The sequence below is a fragment of the Nomascus leucogenys genome, chromosome 13 (genome assembly GCF_006542625.1).
Source record: "Nomascus leucogenys isolate Asia chromosome 13, Asia_NLE_v1, whole genome shotgun sequence".
NCBI lineage: Eukaryota > Metazoa > Chordata > Mammalia > Primates > Hylobatidae > Nomascus > Nomascus leucogenys.
The window spans coordinates 65351548-65368032 of NC_044393.1; the positions used below are offsets into that span (position 1 = coordinate 65351548).

The 16485-nt window shown below is 38.1% G+C and overlaps 1 long non-coding RNA gene across 1 annotated transcript in view; it reads left to right on the forward strand.

The window, feature by feature from the left end:
- Positions 1-3773: 3773 nt before the first annotated feature.
- LOC105740773 overlaps positions 3774-16485 on the forward strand; it is a 55824-nt gene continuing 43112 nt past the window's right edge. The window contains exon 1 of the long non-coding RNA XR_001116859.2: positions 3774-3949. This is a non-coding gene — a long non-coding RNA (uncharacterized LOC105740773). The remainder of the gene's footprint in view (positions 3950-16485) is intronic.

Consider the following 16485-nt stretch of genomic DNA (forward strand, 5'->3'; position numbering starts at 1 on the left):
ACTTGAAGTTGAATCTAAACCCCCTCTGTAATAGAATGCCAGTCTGGGGAACTCTGAATTGACTACAGGTTCACAGATAGAGATTGCTTAACTGGAAGAAAAGTCAAGAGAAAAATCAATGTCTACATTCATTCTTCACATATTCCTCAATAGATCTATATGAGAGGTCATATTTCTACATCTTGTTCATTTGTAACTTGGATATTGTATAGTAAAATCTGTATGACTGCCATCCTTGCCATCTCTTGCAGGACATTTTGGGTCTGATTTTGAAAGCTGGATATTACTTTCTTTCCACTTTCTGTAAACTGAGGCTAGGAAGGAGAAGAAAGGGAATACTCCAATGAAACCACATACTTCCTTTCTGAAACACTGTTAAAGATACTCTGGCAGGCCCCCCTGCACGCAGCTGGGAGTGTATTCACTCCTTTGTCATACAGGTAGGCTTCTGCTATACCCATCTTGGTATGAAGCCCTGGAAATAAGCAAATTCTTATACAGTGCGATCATGCAGCAAGAGTCTATACATTCAAAAGTGTTTACTAAATTTTTCTCTTGACCTTCCAAGGGTACCTCACCATTCTACCTGTCTCCCCATAGAAGATGTGAGTGAGAATGCCATGACTCTGTGACCTCACAATACTAACAGAATTTTGCTTCTGCAGGATGGGACCACAGCCAGAACTCTATGCCACACCAGAATTTACTTATTCAACACGTACTTCTGAGTGTCAACTCTGTGCCAAGTATCGTTTTAGTTTTACAGCAGTGAACAAAATACACAATGTGCCTGACCTATGAATATTACTATTGTTGACATGACAACAATGAATGAATAACAAAACAGATTTATATAAGCCAGGTTGTATAAGTGCTATGGAGAAAAATGAAATAAGTGTTTAGCCAGGGTTCTCTAGAGGGACAGAACTAATAGGATAGATGTATATATGATGGGGAGTTTATTAAAGATTATTGACTCACACAATCACAAGGTCCCACAATAGGCTGTGGGCAGGCTGAGGAACAAGGAAGCCAGTCCAAGTCCCAAAACCTCAAAAGTAAGGAAGTGGACAGTTCAGCCTTCAGTCTGTGGCTGAAGGCCCGAGAGACTGTGGCAAACCACTGGTGTAGGTTTCAAGAGGCCAAAAGCTGGAGAACTTGGAGTCTGATGTTTGAGGGCAGGAAGCATCCAGCACAGGAGGAGGATGAAGGCTAGAAGACTCAGCAAGTCTGCCCCTTCCAAGTTCTTCTGCCTACTTTATTCTAACCATGCTGGCAGCTGATAAGATGGTGCCCACCCAGATTAAAGGTGGATCTGCCTCTCCCAATCCACTGACTCAAATGTTAATCTCTGGCAACACCCTCACAGACACACCCAGGAACAATACTTTGCTTCCTTCAATCTAATTAAGCTGACACTCAATCTTAACGATCATAGTAAGCATATCAGAGACTACTAGGGTCTGCTGTTTGGGACAGGGTGGTCTGAAAGGACCTCTGGTAAGGCGACTTTTGACCATAGACCTGAAGAAAATGGAGGAATGAGCCCTGTACATTGTCAGGGAAGAACTGTTCAGGCAGAGGAAATACAGGTGGAAAGGGCCTGCAGTGGAAAAGTGATGGCATGTTAGAGGCACAGTGAGGAGGTCAACACAACTGGTGAGGAGTGAATCAGGAGAATAGGGGATGAAGTCACCGAATTGGGACCCAGGTCATAGAGAGCCCTGGAAGGCATTTTAAGGACTTGGACTTTGAGGAAAATGAGAAACCATTGGCCAGTTTTGGGTACGTGAATGACATTTTACCAGAAGATTCTTTCTCCTCTCTATCAAGTCATCACTTTCCACATTTTATGAAAAGAAGTTTTGTCTTTTCTTGTTAAGCTATTGCTGAATTTTTAACTTTGGGGTTTTTTTTTGTTTCGGATAGGTATTGGGAGAAGGAGAGGCTGTGAACCCATGCCACTATGCTATCTCTAACTCTGCCATCCAGACCAAATAAGTTTTATTTCCGCTGTATTCTGCCGTCCACGGCATGGGTTCACCCCCACTCACTCTACAGGCCACTTCCATGAAGAGCTATGACCAGACCCTCCCTGGGCCCAGCACAACAAGCACATTCACGTATTCCCAGCCTAAATGAGCCTCATTTACAATCCAGCAGTGTGTGCCTGCACGGTAGTTCTTTATGTTTCCTTTTTAATAAATATATGACTCATAACAATATTGTCCTTTGTTTAGCTTTCATCTTTCTCAGAGTTTGAAGTGTTTGTAAGAAATAGTTGTAGATTTATTTTTAAAGCCTTGCTACCTTAAATTAATAATTTTATTTTTATTTTATTTATTTATTTTTTTGAGACGGAGTATTGCTCTGTCGCCCAGGCTGGAGGGCAGTGGCGCCATCTCGGCTCACTGCAAGCTCTGCCTCCTGGGTTCATGCCATTCTCCTGACTCAGCTTCTGAGGTATCTGGGACTACAGGTGCCGGCCACCACACCCAGCTAATTTTTTTTTTTTTTTTTTGTATTTTTAGTAGAGACGGGGTTTCACCGTGTTAGCCAGGCTGGTCTCAATCCGCTGACCTTGTGATCTGCCTGCCTCAGCCTCCCAAAGGGCTGGGATTACAGGCGTGAGCCACCGCGCCTGGCCAAATCAAGAAATTTTAAAAGCATAATATGCCACTGTATTTCTTTTTCTTATGAAAAGCAATAATGCTAAATTTACAGGCAGAATGTTGTATTGGCATTAAAGAGGGCTATCAATCCATTAAAATAATCAATATGTTATTTCCCGATCTCCTGACCTCATGATCCACCTGCCTCAGCCTCCCAAACTGCTGGGATTACAGGCGTGAGCCACCGTGCCCAGCCAAAATAATCAATATGTTATTTCTGATGCTGAATGTATACACAAAAGTTTTCAATTATCTGAAAAAGAGGATCTTCTGATAAATATTCATCATATCCTGATTTTTAAAATTAAAGTACTTCAAATTTAGATGTTATGTTAAAAAAAAAGCCTCCAAATTCTCACATGTGAAACCTGATCTTGGTTCTGATGTTTACTTTTTTTGAAGTAAGTAGAAACAATTGAGTACAGAAGAAACAATTAGCTAGATTTGTTAAAATCTGGTTAAATATTGTTTTAATTATCACGGAAGATGTAAAGAACATCTAATTTTATGGATTATTTATAGAATAGTGGGCAAAACCAATTAGGTATTAACAAGTAAACCTTGAATTTATGCATTTTTGTAACAGAACTTCTAGCTGTACTAAATATAAACTGAATTTTTGGAGGATAAACACTAAAAATACTCTTTCATTACACTCAAGACATATTATTTATCATATTAATAAGCTTCTCATGTCATACATTGTGTATTGTTATTGTGGTTATTTTTGTCAACAATTTTTATGAAATGAGTTCTAATTTTTGGTGGAGAAATTTTGGCAACTACACAAAGAATGTACCAATTATCACTTCTGCAAATTATGCATATGAACTTTTCAAAATCTATAAATTACTCTTCTCTGGTTTGGCTGAAGTTAGAGGAGCACTGTTAAATAATATTTACTGAACACTTTTTCTAAAAAAATTATGTGTGTTTTCATAATGTGTTTTGATTTAAAAGAAAGTTGTTATTATTAGTGAAAACATTTTTTGTAATGAGCCAATAAAGTCCTCAAAATTAAAATGAATCATACTATGAAGACCTACATCTGATACACTTTTTTTTCTCTGAGCAGGCAAACGTACTTAAGACCTTTGTGTAAGATCAGAAAAATCATAAGACAGCATTAAAAAGTACTATACAGGAGGAGATGGAACAAGATGGCCAAACAGAAGCCTCCGGCAATCATCTCCCCCAAAGGAATCGAACAACCATCAAAACAAAATTGAACAACTATCTAAACAAAAAAAGTACCTTCATAAAAAAACAAAAATCAGGTGAGTGATCACAGTACCTGCTTTTAACATCATTTTTTAAAATACTTTAAGTTCTAGGGTACATGTGCACAACGTGCACGTTTGTTACATATGTATACATGTGCCATGTTGGTGTGCTGCACCTATTAACTCGTCATTTACATTAGGTATATCTCCTAATGCTATCCCTCCCCCCTCCCCCCACCCCACAACAGGCCCCGGTGTGTGATGTTCCCCACCCTGTGTCCAAGTGTTCTCATTGTTCAATTCCCACCTATGAATGAGAACACGCAGTGTCTGGTTTTTTTGTCCTTGCGATAGTTTGCTGAGAATGATGGTTTCCAGCTTCATCCATGTCCCTACAAAGGACATGAACTCATCCTTTTTTATGGCTGCATAGTATTCCATGGTGTATATGTGCCACATTTTCTTAATCCAGTCTATCATTGATGGACATTTGGATTGGTTCCAAGTCTTTGCTATTGTGAATAGTGCTGCAGTAAACATACGTGTGCATGTGTCTTTATAGCAGCATGCTTTATAATCCTTTGGGTATATACCCAGTAATGGGATGGCTGGGTCAAATGGTTATTTCTATTTCTAGATCCTTGAGGAATCACCACACTGTCTTCCACAATGGTTGAACTAGTTTACAGTCCCACCAACAGTGTAAAAGTGTTCCTATTTCTCCACATCATATTAAGGAAAGAGGCACTGAAGAGGATAGGAAAGGCAGACTTGAATTGCCTACACCACTCTTCCCCCATCCCCAGGCAGCAGCCCCTCATGAAGCAGAGAGAGAATCTGTGTGCTTGAGGGAGGGACAGTGCAGTGACTGTGGAATTTTGCATTGGAATTCAGTGCTGCTCTGTCACAGCAGAAAGCAACACAGGATAGAACTCAGCCAGCACCCGTAGAGGGAGCATTTAAACTAACCCTAGCTAGAGGGAAATAGCCCATCCCAGTGGCAGAACTTGAGTTTTGGCAAGTCTTGCCAACATAGGCTAAAGTGCTCTGGGGTTCTAAATAAACTTGAAATGAATGGCAGTCCAGGCCACAAGGACTGCAATTTCTGGGAAACTCCTGGTGCTGTGCTGTGCTTGAAACCAATGGGCTTGGGGTGCACAAAACTTAGTGAGACATCAGCTGGGGTGGCCAAAGGAGTTCTTGTGTCACCCCTCCCCAACTCCAGGCAGTGAAGCTTGCAACTTCAGGAGAGAACGCTTCCTTCCACTTGAGAGGAGAAGGGAGAGTTAAAGAGTACTTTGTCTTGCAACTTGGATACCAGCTCAGCCACAGTAGGATAGAGCACAGAGCAGAGTCCCAGGCTCCCATTCCAGGCTCTAGCTCCCATGTGACATTTCTATACATACCCTGGGCCAGAAGAGAACCCATCACCTTGAAGGGAAGGACCTAGTTCTGGCAAGATTTATCACCTGCTGACTAAGGAGCCTTTGGTCCCTGAACAATCAGCAGCGGTAGCCGGGCAGTACTTACCATGGGTTTGGGGTGAGATTCAGAGCCATGACCCAGTATATTCCCAGCTTTTGTGACTATGAGGAGAAATTCTTCTACTTGAAGAAAAGAGAGGGCAGAATAAACAAGACTTTGTCTTGTAGTTTGGGTACCAGCTCAGCCACAGTGGCGTAGAGCAGCAAGCATATCCTTGTGGTCCCTGATTCCAGGCCTTGGCTCTTAGATGACATATCTGGACCTGCCATTGGCCAGAGGGGAGCTGACTGCCCTGAAGCAAGAGTCCCAGGCCCGGCAGCATTTACCATAACTGACTGAAGAGTGCTTGGACCTTGAGTGAACATGAGCAGTAGCAAGGCAGTTCTCACTGTGGGCCTAGGGCAGTGGTAGCCATGAGGAGAGACTCCTCTGCTTGTGGAAAGAGAAGAGTGGGAAGAATTTTGTCTTGTGGCTTGGGTGCCAACTAAGCCACAGTAGAATAGAGCACCAGGTATATTTCTAAGGTTTCCAACTCCTAGACAGAATCTCTGGACTCATGCAGGGCCAGGGGGAACTCACCACCCTGAAAAGAAGGACACAGTCTGGCTTTGCCACTTACTGATTTTAGAGCCCTAGAGCCTTGAGCAAACATAGGTGGTAGCCAGGCAGTTTCACAGCTGACTCTGAGTGAAACCCAATGCTGTGCTGGCTTCAGGTCTGAAGCACTGTCCTAGTGGTGGTGGGTACAGGGTTGTTTATGTCACCCCTCCTCTAGTTCCAAGAAACTCAGCACAGAGAGAGAGAGAGAGAGAGAGAGAGAGAGAGAGAGACTGCATTTCTTTGGGAGAAAGTAAGGGAGGAGAACAAGAGTCTCTGTCAGGTAATCCAGAGGATTCTTTTGGATCTTATTCTAGACTATCAAGGCAATACCTCTATGAGTCTTCAAGAGCCACAGCATTACTGGGCTCAGGGCGGCTCCTAATGCAGATATGGCTACAGTAACCAAAAACTTAAATTACAACACTGAAGTTTCTTAAAACACCTGAAAATCCTTTCCAAGAAGGACAGGTACAAACAAGACAAGACTGCAAAGACTGCAATAAATACCTTATCCTAACTCTTCAATGCCCAGACACTGACAAACTTCCAGGAAAATGACCTCACCGGCCGGGCGCAGTGGCTCACGCTTGTAATCCCAGCACTTTGGGAGGCCGAGGCGGGTGGATCACGAAGTCAGGAGATCGAGACCATGGTGAAACCCCGTCTCTACTAAAAATACAAAAAATTAGCCGGGCGTGGTGGCGGGCGCCTGTAGTCCCAGCTACTCGGAGAGGCTGAGGCAGGAGAATGGCGTGAACCCGGGAGGCGGAGCTTGCAGTGAGCCGAGATCGCACCACTGCACTCCAGCCTGGGGGACAGAGCAAGACTCTGTCTCAAAAAAAAAAAAAAAAAGAAAAAGAAAAAGAAAATGACCTCACCAAATGAACTAAATAAGGCACAGAGGTCAATCCTGGGGAGACAGAGATACATGACCTTTCAGACAGATAATTCAAAATAGCTGTTTTGAAGAAATGCAACAAAATTAAAGTTAAAACAGAGAAAGAATTCAGAATCCTATCAGATAAATCTAATAAACAGATTGAAAGAATTTAAAAGAATCAAGCAGAAGTTCTGGAGTTGAAAAATGCAAGTGACATACTGAAGAATGCATCGAAGTCTCTTAACAAAATTGATTAAGCAGAAGAAAAAATTAGTGAGCCTGAAGGCAAGCTATTTAAAAATACACTGTCAAAGGAGACAAAAGAAACAAGGATTTTAAAAAAGAAGCATGCACAACACCTACAAAATAACCTCAAAGGGCAAACCTAAGAGTTATTGGCCTTAAAGAGGAGGTGGAGAGAGAAAGATAGGGGTAAAATGTTTATTCAAAGGGAAAATAGCAAAGAACTTCTCAAACCTAAAGAAACATATCAATATTCAAGTATAAGTTTAACCCAAATAAGATTACCTCAAGACATTTAATAGTCAAACTCCCAAAGGTCAAGGATAAAGAAAGGATCCTAAAAGCAGCAAGACAAAAGAAATAAATAACAAACAATGGAGTTCCAACACATCTAGCAGCATGCTTTTCAGTGGAAATCCTACAGGCAAGCAGGAGAGTTGCAGAACATATTTAAAGTGTTGAAGGATAAAGACAATAACCTTTGAATAATATACTGGTGAAAATATCCATCAGACATGGAGGAGAAATAAAGACACCCAGACAAACAAAAGCTTAGGAATGTCATCAACACCAGACCTATTCTACGAGAAATAGTAAAGGGAATTCTTTAATCTGAAAGAAAAGGACATAAATGAGTAATAAATACTCTGAAAGTACCAAACTCACTGGTAATAGTAAGCACACAGAAAAACACAGAATATTATAATACTGTAATCATGGTGTGTGAACTACTCATATCGAGTAGAAGGACTAAAAGATAAACCTATAAAAAATAACTATAACCACGTTTCAAGATGTAGACAGTATTATAAGATACAAATAGAAAAAACAAGAAGTTTAAAAGCAGGGAGATGAAGTTAAAATATGGAGTTTTTATTAGTTTTCTCTTTGCGTGTTGTTTGATTATGCAATCAGTGTTAAGTTGTCATTAGTCTAAAATAATGAGTTATAAGATGGTATTTGCAAGCCTCATGGTAATCTCAAATAAAAACCATGCAAAAGATACCCAAAAAATAAAAAGCAAGAAATTAAAATGTACCACCAGAGAAAATCTCCATCACTAAAAGGAAGACAGGAAGCAATAAAAGAAGGAAGAGAAGACCATGAAAGAACCAGAAAACAACAAAATCAAAGGAGTAAGTCCTTACTTACCAATAATCACATCGAATGTGAATGGACTAAACTCTCCAATCAAAAGATATAGAATGGCTGAATAGAGTTTTTAAAAAGACTCAATGAAACTACAAGAAACACACTTCACCCATAAAGACAACTATAGACTGAAAATAAAGGGATGGAAAAGATATTCCATGCCAATAGAAATGAAAAAAGAACAGGATTTGCTACATTTATATCAGACAAAATAGGTTTTCCTGACTGTATTAGTCTGCTCTCATGCTGCTAATAAAGACATACCTGGAACTGGGTAATTTATAAAGAAAAGAGGTTTAATTGACTCAAAGTTCCACATGGCTGGCCTCACAATCATGGCTGAAGGTGAGTGAGGAACAAAGTCATGTCTTACATGGCGGCAGGCAAGAGGGCATGTGCAGGAGAACTCCTCTTTGTAAAACCATCACATCTCATGAAACTTATTCACTGTCACAAGAATAGCACAAGAAAGATCCACCCCTCTATGATTCAATTGCCTCCCACCAGGACCTTCCCATGACACAAGGGAATTATGGAAGCTACAATTCAAGATGAGATTTGGGTGAGGACACAGCCAAACAGTATCACTGATAAAAACTATAAAAAGAGTAAAGGAAGGTCATTATATAATGATAAAGGGGTCAATTCATCAAGAAGATAGAGCAATTATAAATATATATGATAGAGCACTTGTAAATATATATGCACCTAAAAATATATGCATCCAGATATAAAAAGCAAATACTATTAAAGAGAGAGAGAGAAAATCCAATATAATAATAGCTGGTGATTTAACACCCCACTTTCAGCATTGACAGATCATCCAGACAGAAAATAAACTATGACTTAAGTCCAGAGCAACTATGGACTTAATTTGCACTATAGAACAAATGGACCTAGTAGATATCTACTTCATCTACTTCATCTAATGGCTGCAGAATACACATCCTCCTCAGCACATAGATCATTATCAGGGATAGACCACATGTTAGGTCACGAAACAAGTCTTAAAACATTAAAAAATTACAATAATATCAAGCATCTTCTCTGAGCACAATGGAATAAAACTAGAAATCACTAACAAGAGGAACTTTGGAAATGATACAGATATATGGAAATTAAACAATATGCTCCTGAATGACCAGTGGATTAATTAATAAATTAAAAATGAAATTTAAAATTTCTTGAAACAAATGGTAATGGAACAACAATATACCAAAACTTTGGGATACAGAAAAAGTTGTACTAAGAGGAAACTTTATAGCTATACATGTCTACATCAAAAAAGTAGAAAAAACTTCAAATAAACAACCTAACAATGCATCTTAAAGAATTAGAAAAGCAAGATCAAATCAAACCCAAGATTAGTAGAAGAAAAGAAATAATAAAGATCAGAGCAGAGATAAATGAAATTGAAATGAAAAAAAGTACAAAACACCAATGAAATGAAAAGTTGGTTTTTAGAAAAGATAAAATTGACAAATCTTTAGCCAGACTAAGAAAAATAGAGAGAAGACCCAAATAAATAAAACGAGATGAAAAAAGAAGACATTACAACCGATATCACAGAAATTCAAAGGATCATTAAAGGCTACTATGAGCAACTATCAGCCGATAAATTGAAACCCTAGAAGAAAATGATGAATTCCTAGACACATACATCTTACCAAGATTGAACTATGAAGAAATTCAAAACCTGAATTGACCAATACAAGTAACAAGATTGAAGCCATAATAATATGTCTCCCTGCAAAGAGAAGCCTGGGACCTGATGGCTTCACTGCTGAATTTTACCAAACATTTAAAGAAGAAATAATACCAACCGTACTGAAACTATTCCAATAAATAGAGGAGGAGGAGATACTTCAAACTCTTTCTACAAGGCCAGTATTAGTCTATTTTCATACTGCTGTAAGAAATACCAAAGATTGGGTAATTTATAAAGAAAAAGAGGTTTAATGAACTCACAGTTCCACATGACTAGGGAGGCCTCACAATCATGGCAGAAGGCAAACGAGGAGGAAAGCCATGTCTTACACAGCAGCAGGCAAGAAAGTGTGTGCAGGGAAACTGCCCTTTATAAAACCATCAGATCTCATGAGACTTATTCACTATAATGAGAACAGCACAGTAAAAACCTGCCCCCATGATTCAATTACCTCCCACTTGGTCCTTCCCACAACAAGTGGGGATAATGGGAGCTACAATTCAAGATGAGATTTGGGTGGGGACACAGCCAAACTATATCAATTACACTAATCCCAAAACTAGGTAAAGACATATCAAAAACAAACAAACAACAACAACAAAAAACTACATGCCAATATCCTTGATGAACATTGATGTGAAAATCCTCAGTAAAATACTAGCATACCAAATTCAATAACACATTAAAAAATCATTTTTAATGACCAAGTGGGATTTATCCCTGGGATGCAAGCATGGTTCAACATACACAAATCCATCAATGTGATACATCATCTCAACAGAATGAAGGACAAAAAATCATATGATCATTTTAACTGATGCACAAAAAGCATTTGATAAAATTCAACATCCCTTCATGATTAAAAAAAACTCAAAAAAGTGGTTATAGAAGGAACATATGTCAACACAACAAAAGCCATATGCAAAATATCCGCAGCTAGTCTTATACTGAATAGGGAAATACTGAAAGCCTTTCCTCTAAGATCTGCAACGCAAAGATACCCACTTTCACCACCGTTATTCAGCATAGTACTGGAAGTCCTAGCTAGAACAATTAGACAAGACAAAGAAATAAAGAGTGTTTACATTGAAAAGGAAGAAGTCAAATTATCCTTATTTGCAGATGATATGATCTGATATTTGGAAAAAAAATGAAAGACTCCACAAGAAAACTATTGGAACTGATAAACAAATTCATTAAAGTTGCAAGATACAAAAACAACATACAAAAATCAGTAACATTTCTAGATGCTAACATTGACCAACCTGAAAAAGAAATAAAGAAAGCAATCCCACTTACAGTAACCACAAATAAAATAAAATACCTAGGAATTAACCAAAGAAGTGAAAGATTTCTGCATTGAAAACTATAAAACATTGATGCAAGAAATTGAAGAGGACACAAAGAAATGTGAAGATGTTTCATGTTCATGGATTGGAAGAATCAGTATTGCCAAAATGTCCACACTACCCAAAGCAATCTACAGATTCAGTGCAATCTCCATTCAAAATACCAATGGCATTCTTCACAGAAATGGAATAAACAATCCCAAAATTTGTATAAAACCACAAAAGACCCAGAATAGCTATAGCTATCCTAAGCAAAAAGAACAAAATTGGAGGAATCATATTACCTGATTTCAAATTATACTACAGAGCTATAGTAACCAAAACAGCAATGATACTGGCATAAAAACAGACACATAGATCAATGGAAAAGAATAGAGAACTTAGAGATAAATACATAAATGTTCAGTGAACTCATTTTCAACAAAGGTGCCAGGAACATGAATTGGAGAAAAGACAGTCTGTTCAATGTATGTGCTGGGAAACCTGGATATCCGCAGGCAGAAGAATGATACTGAACCCTAAATCTAAGACTTCAAAATGTGAAATTACTAGAAGAAAACATTAAGAAAACTCTCCAGAACATTGGTTTGGGTAATGATTTCTTAAGTAATGTTCCAGAAGCACAGGCAATCAAAGCAAAAATGGACAAACGGTATCACATCAAGGTAAAAAGCTTCTGCACAGCAAAGGAAACAATCAACAAAGTGTAGAGACAATCCACAGAATGGGAGAAAATATTTGCAAACTACCCCTCTGACAAGGGATTAATAAACAGAATAGATAAGGAGCTCAAACAACTCTATGGGAAAAATATAATAATTTGGTTAAAAAGTAGTCAAGCTATCTCAGTAGATATTTCTCAAAAGAAGACATACAAATGGCACACAGGTATATGAAAAGGTGCTCAACACCACTGATTACCAGAGAGATGAAAATCAAAACTACTGTGAGATATCATCTCACCTCGGTTATAATGGTTTTCATTCAAAGACAGGCAATAACGGATGCTGGTGAGGATATGCAGAAAGGGGAATGCTTGCACCCTGTTGGTGGGAATGTAAATTAGTAAAAGCACTATGGAGAACAATTTAGAGGTGCCTCAGAAACTAAAGATAGAACTGCCATATGATCCAGCTGATATGGTTTGGCTGTGTTCCCACCCAAATCTCATCTTGAATTGTAGCTCCCATAATTCCTTTGTGTTGTGGAAGGGACCAGTGGGAGATAATTGAATCATGGGGGTGGTTTCCCCTACACTCTTCTCGTGGCAGTAAATAAGTCTCACAAGATCTGATGGTTTTATAAGGAGAAACACTTTTGCTTGGCTCTCATTCTCTTTTCTTGTCTGCTGCCATGTGAGACTATTTTTTGCCTTCTGCCGTGATTGTGAGGCCTCCCCAGCCACATGAAACCGTGAGTTCATTAAACCTCTTTCTTTTGCAAATTCCCCAGTCTCGAGTATATCTATGTTAGCAGTGTGAAAATGGACTAATACACAAGCAATCCCATTTCTAGGTATATACCCAAAAGAAAGCAAGTTAGTATATCAAAGAGATATCTACACTCTCATGTTAACTGCAGCACTATTCACAATGGCCAAGATTTGGAAGCAACCTAAGTGTCCATCAACAGATGAATGGATAAAGAAAAGGTTGTACTTGTACACAGTGGAGTACTATTCAGCCGTCAAAAAGAATGAGCTCCTGTCATTTGCAACAACATGGATGGATCTGGAAGACATTGTGTTAAGTGAAGTAAGTCAGGCATGGAAAAACAGCCTTCACATGTTCTCCCTTATTTGTGGTAGCTGAAAATTAAAACCATTGAACTCATGGAGATGGAGAGTAGAATGATGGTTACTTGAGTCTGGGAAAGGTAGTGATAGGGCTGGAGAGAAGTGGGGATGGTTAATGAGTATAAAAATGTAGTAGATAAAATGAATAAGATCTAGTATCTGATGGCACAATGGGGTGACTACCATCAACAATAATTTGTTGTACATTTCAAAATAACCAGAGTATAATTGAATTGTTTATAATACAAAGAATGATAAATGTTTGAAGTGATGATTACTGCATTTACCCTGATATGATTATTACACAATGTATGCCTGTATCAAAATCTCATGTACCCCGTAAATATGTGCACCGACTATATACCTACAATATTTTTCTAATGTACCCTATTCTAAAAAAAAAATACTATGCAAAGCAAAAATGTAAAACAAAAATGAAGGACAACCAATATTTCTACCTGTATCATGTCTCTATTTTAAATAAAACCACCAGAAAAAATATATAACCACAGGAAATCAATCAATATTCACATAACTTATTATTAGTTGAAGTCTCTACCAAGAAGTATTGCAAACATTTCCATGAGAAATTTTATCATGTTTCTCATGGCTCATAAATTTCCCTATTTAAAAATTCCACCATTTCATATACACTTAAGTATAAAGTAAGCCAAGCATAGTGAAGTTATAAATCTATTGTACTAGCTATAGATACAGAAATATGCACTAGGTTCACCAAGTCATGAACGGGAAATGTCTAATAAAATAATTCCAAATAGTGACATATCTCCTGCTAGTTTCTTCTAACTTTCAGCTCAGTCTTGTCTGAAACAGTATTCACATATAAATAGGCTAATGGATGCTTCATTACACTATTCCCTAAAGTGCCTAAGTCTCAAATCTGATTCCTAGTTAGAAAACAAAGCAAATCCTCAAGAGAGGCAATGCCTACTGATTCAGTATTTATTCATGATTCCTACTTTTATCTGATTTCCAGTTATTGAATACAAATATACTCTCAGCTTCTGTATTTCTTACATATATTATTCTCCTTTTTATATTTTAAGATAATGTTTGTATTATTTGTTTTTATTGTTTTTAATAATAAAATTTTAATGTATTCAGTATATCTTTAGTTACAACTTTAACACCATTCCATAGACCTTTATAGGTAGTGATTTTATTAATATTCTTTTCTGGGTAATTGCTAATTTTTATTTCCTCTTTGTCCCTACTGTTACTGAGAATAATAGTTTCCAGTGTTTGAATGATTCATCTTTTCTAATATCTCTTTATAATGACTTTGTATGTTTTCTGCATTGTTGTCAGAGATTGCAGCCCTTACAATGTCTTATAAGTTTGAAAGATGCAATATTTGTTCTCTGTCCATAGGGCACAGAGTCTGATTTAGTTTTTTAAACATAATCATCTTATTCATATTCCATATATTATTACATAATATCACTTAAAGTCTCAATTTCAATTGAGTCCTAAATACCTTTCTTAAGGCTAAGAGCAATGGGTTAGGTGCCAAGTATCATCCTTAAAGGGCAATTCGAGGGGCTGGATGGCCTAGATGATAAATACCAGGAGATTATAAAGCCAGTTCCTCCAACATGAGCAGGTCACTCTGGATTTGCTGCAAATTAATGAAGGTTAATCTTCAGGGCCTCTTCTCTTGCACAGGACCCTTTCTAGACAATAAATAATGTCAATTGAAAGCGTATTTAATATTACCGAACGAGAAAACTTGAAACATCCTGAGATTTTATAACTCAAATGTGAAAAAAAACTTAATAGTAATTTTTGCATGTTACAATAATTTGTAAGAATTTTATAAGAATCCCAAAAATTTATATGCAGTTCCAGTAGAGATGTATTAAGGTAGAAAGAACTTCTAAACTAATAAAAAATGTAATAAACCATGCCAGAGCAAAAATAGAAATACCTTCCTATTATGTGTATTGAAAAATCACATTTCTTGCACATGTACCTCTGAACCTAAAACAAAAGTTGAAGAAAAAGAAAATCATATTTCTAATCACTGGAGTATGAAGAGGAGATCAAAGAATAGACATCCAAAAGTTACATGGCTTTAGAGGTATGTCAGGCAGTTAATTAATAAAAATATATATTTTTATTTTGTGAGATTTATAGTATTTGTGAGATTTTCAAAACTTGTAACTAGTTCTGATTTATTTTTATCTTTTATTTTTTTGAGATGAGTCTCGCTCTGTCACCCAGGCTGGAGTGCAGTGGCTTAATCTCGGCTCACTGCAACCTCCACCTCCTGATTTCAAGCAATTATCTGCCTCAGCCTCCAAAGTGGCTGGGATTACAGGTGCCCACCACCACACCCAGCTAATTTTTTTGTATTTTTAGTTGAGATGGGGTTTCACCATCTTGGCCAGGATGGTCTTGAACTCCTGACCTCATGATCCACGCACCTCGGCCTCCCAAAGTGCTGGGATTACAGGTGTGAACCACCACGCCCAGCCTCTTTTTATCTTCTAAATTAGAATTCACATTCATTCTTAATTTTTATTTGTTACTTTGGATTTTTTTTTAAGGCTTCTCCAAAACTGTATCAGCCTCATGCCCCTCAAAAGATAGGCAATTCCCTAGTGGTCATGCACTTTCGATGGCAAAAGATGATGTGTGGAAGAGTTGAAAGAGAAGATGCATTTGAATCCCCTCACCTCAAGCCAAATGACTGCAAGTTTGATGGATACAGAAGCTGGGGAAACTGTTAAATTGCTGTGTGTCCCCACCTCCCTTTACCTACCGCCAACTACGAGGAAAGGTTTCTTCATCACCTCAGCCAGGTGAGAAGGGCTGTGAGAGAATTATAGCAAGACATCAGCATGTCCCCTGGAGAAATTGGTTCCTGACACTTCCTTCAAGATTTCTAAAGACTGGAGTTGTCTCTTTTTAGAAGTAAAGGGAAATCAGAGTGCTTGGGCACGAACTGCTCTTCCAAGGAATAGGGCAAGGATGCCTGAGTTTCTCAAGAGTCAAGTTGTTCCCAGAAAGGGGACATACTTGGGAAATTTTCAAAGTCCCCACTCAAGGGAACTACCTGGAGAGGCAAAAAGACCCCAACAGAGAGAAGCTGTATTGGGTGACCCCACCCCCTGCCTGGTTTCTGGGGAAGGAGAGAAAGTTTTCATTTAAATGAAATTTGGAGTTCTGATTATTGCATTGGACTGGATGTTTTAATTATTGAATTGTGATTGCTCTTGTGGCTAAGTGACCTGCCTGAGATATCATTCAACACCGAGGAAAGATCTAACTGAGTTTGAAGGGAGTAAGAGAAAAGAATAAAGTTGCTTTACGGTGTGTATCCTAATGAGCCCTAATTATTCAAGAACAGTTACA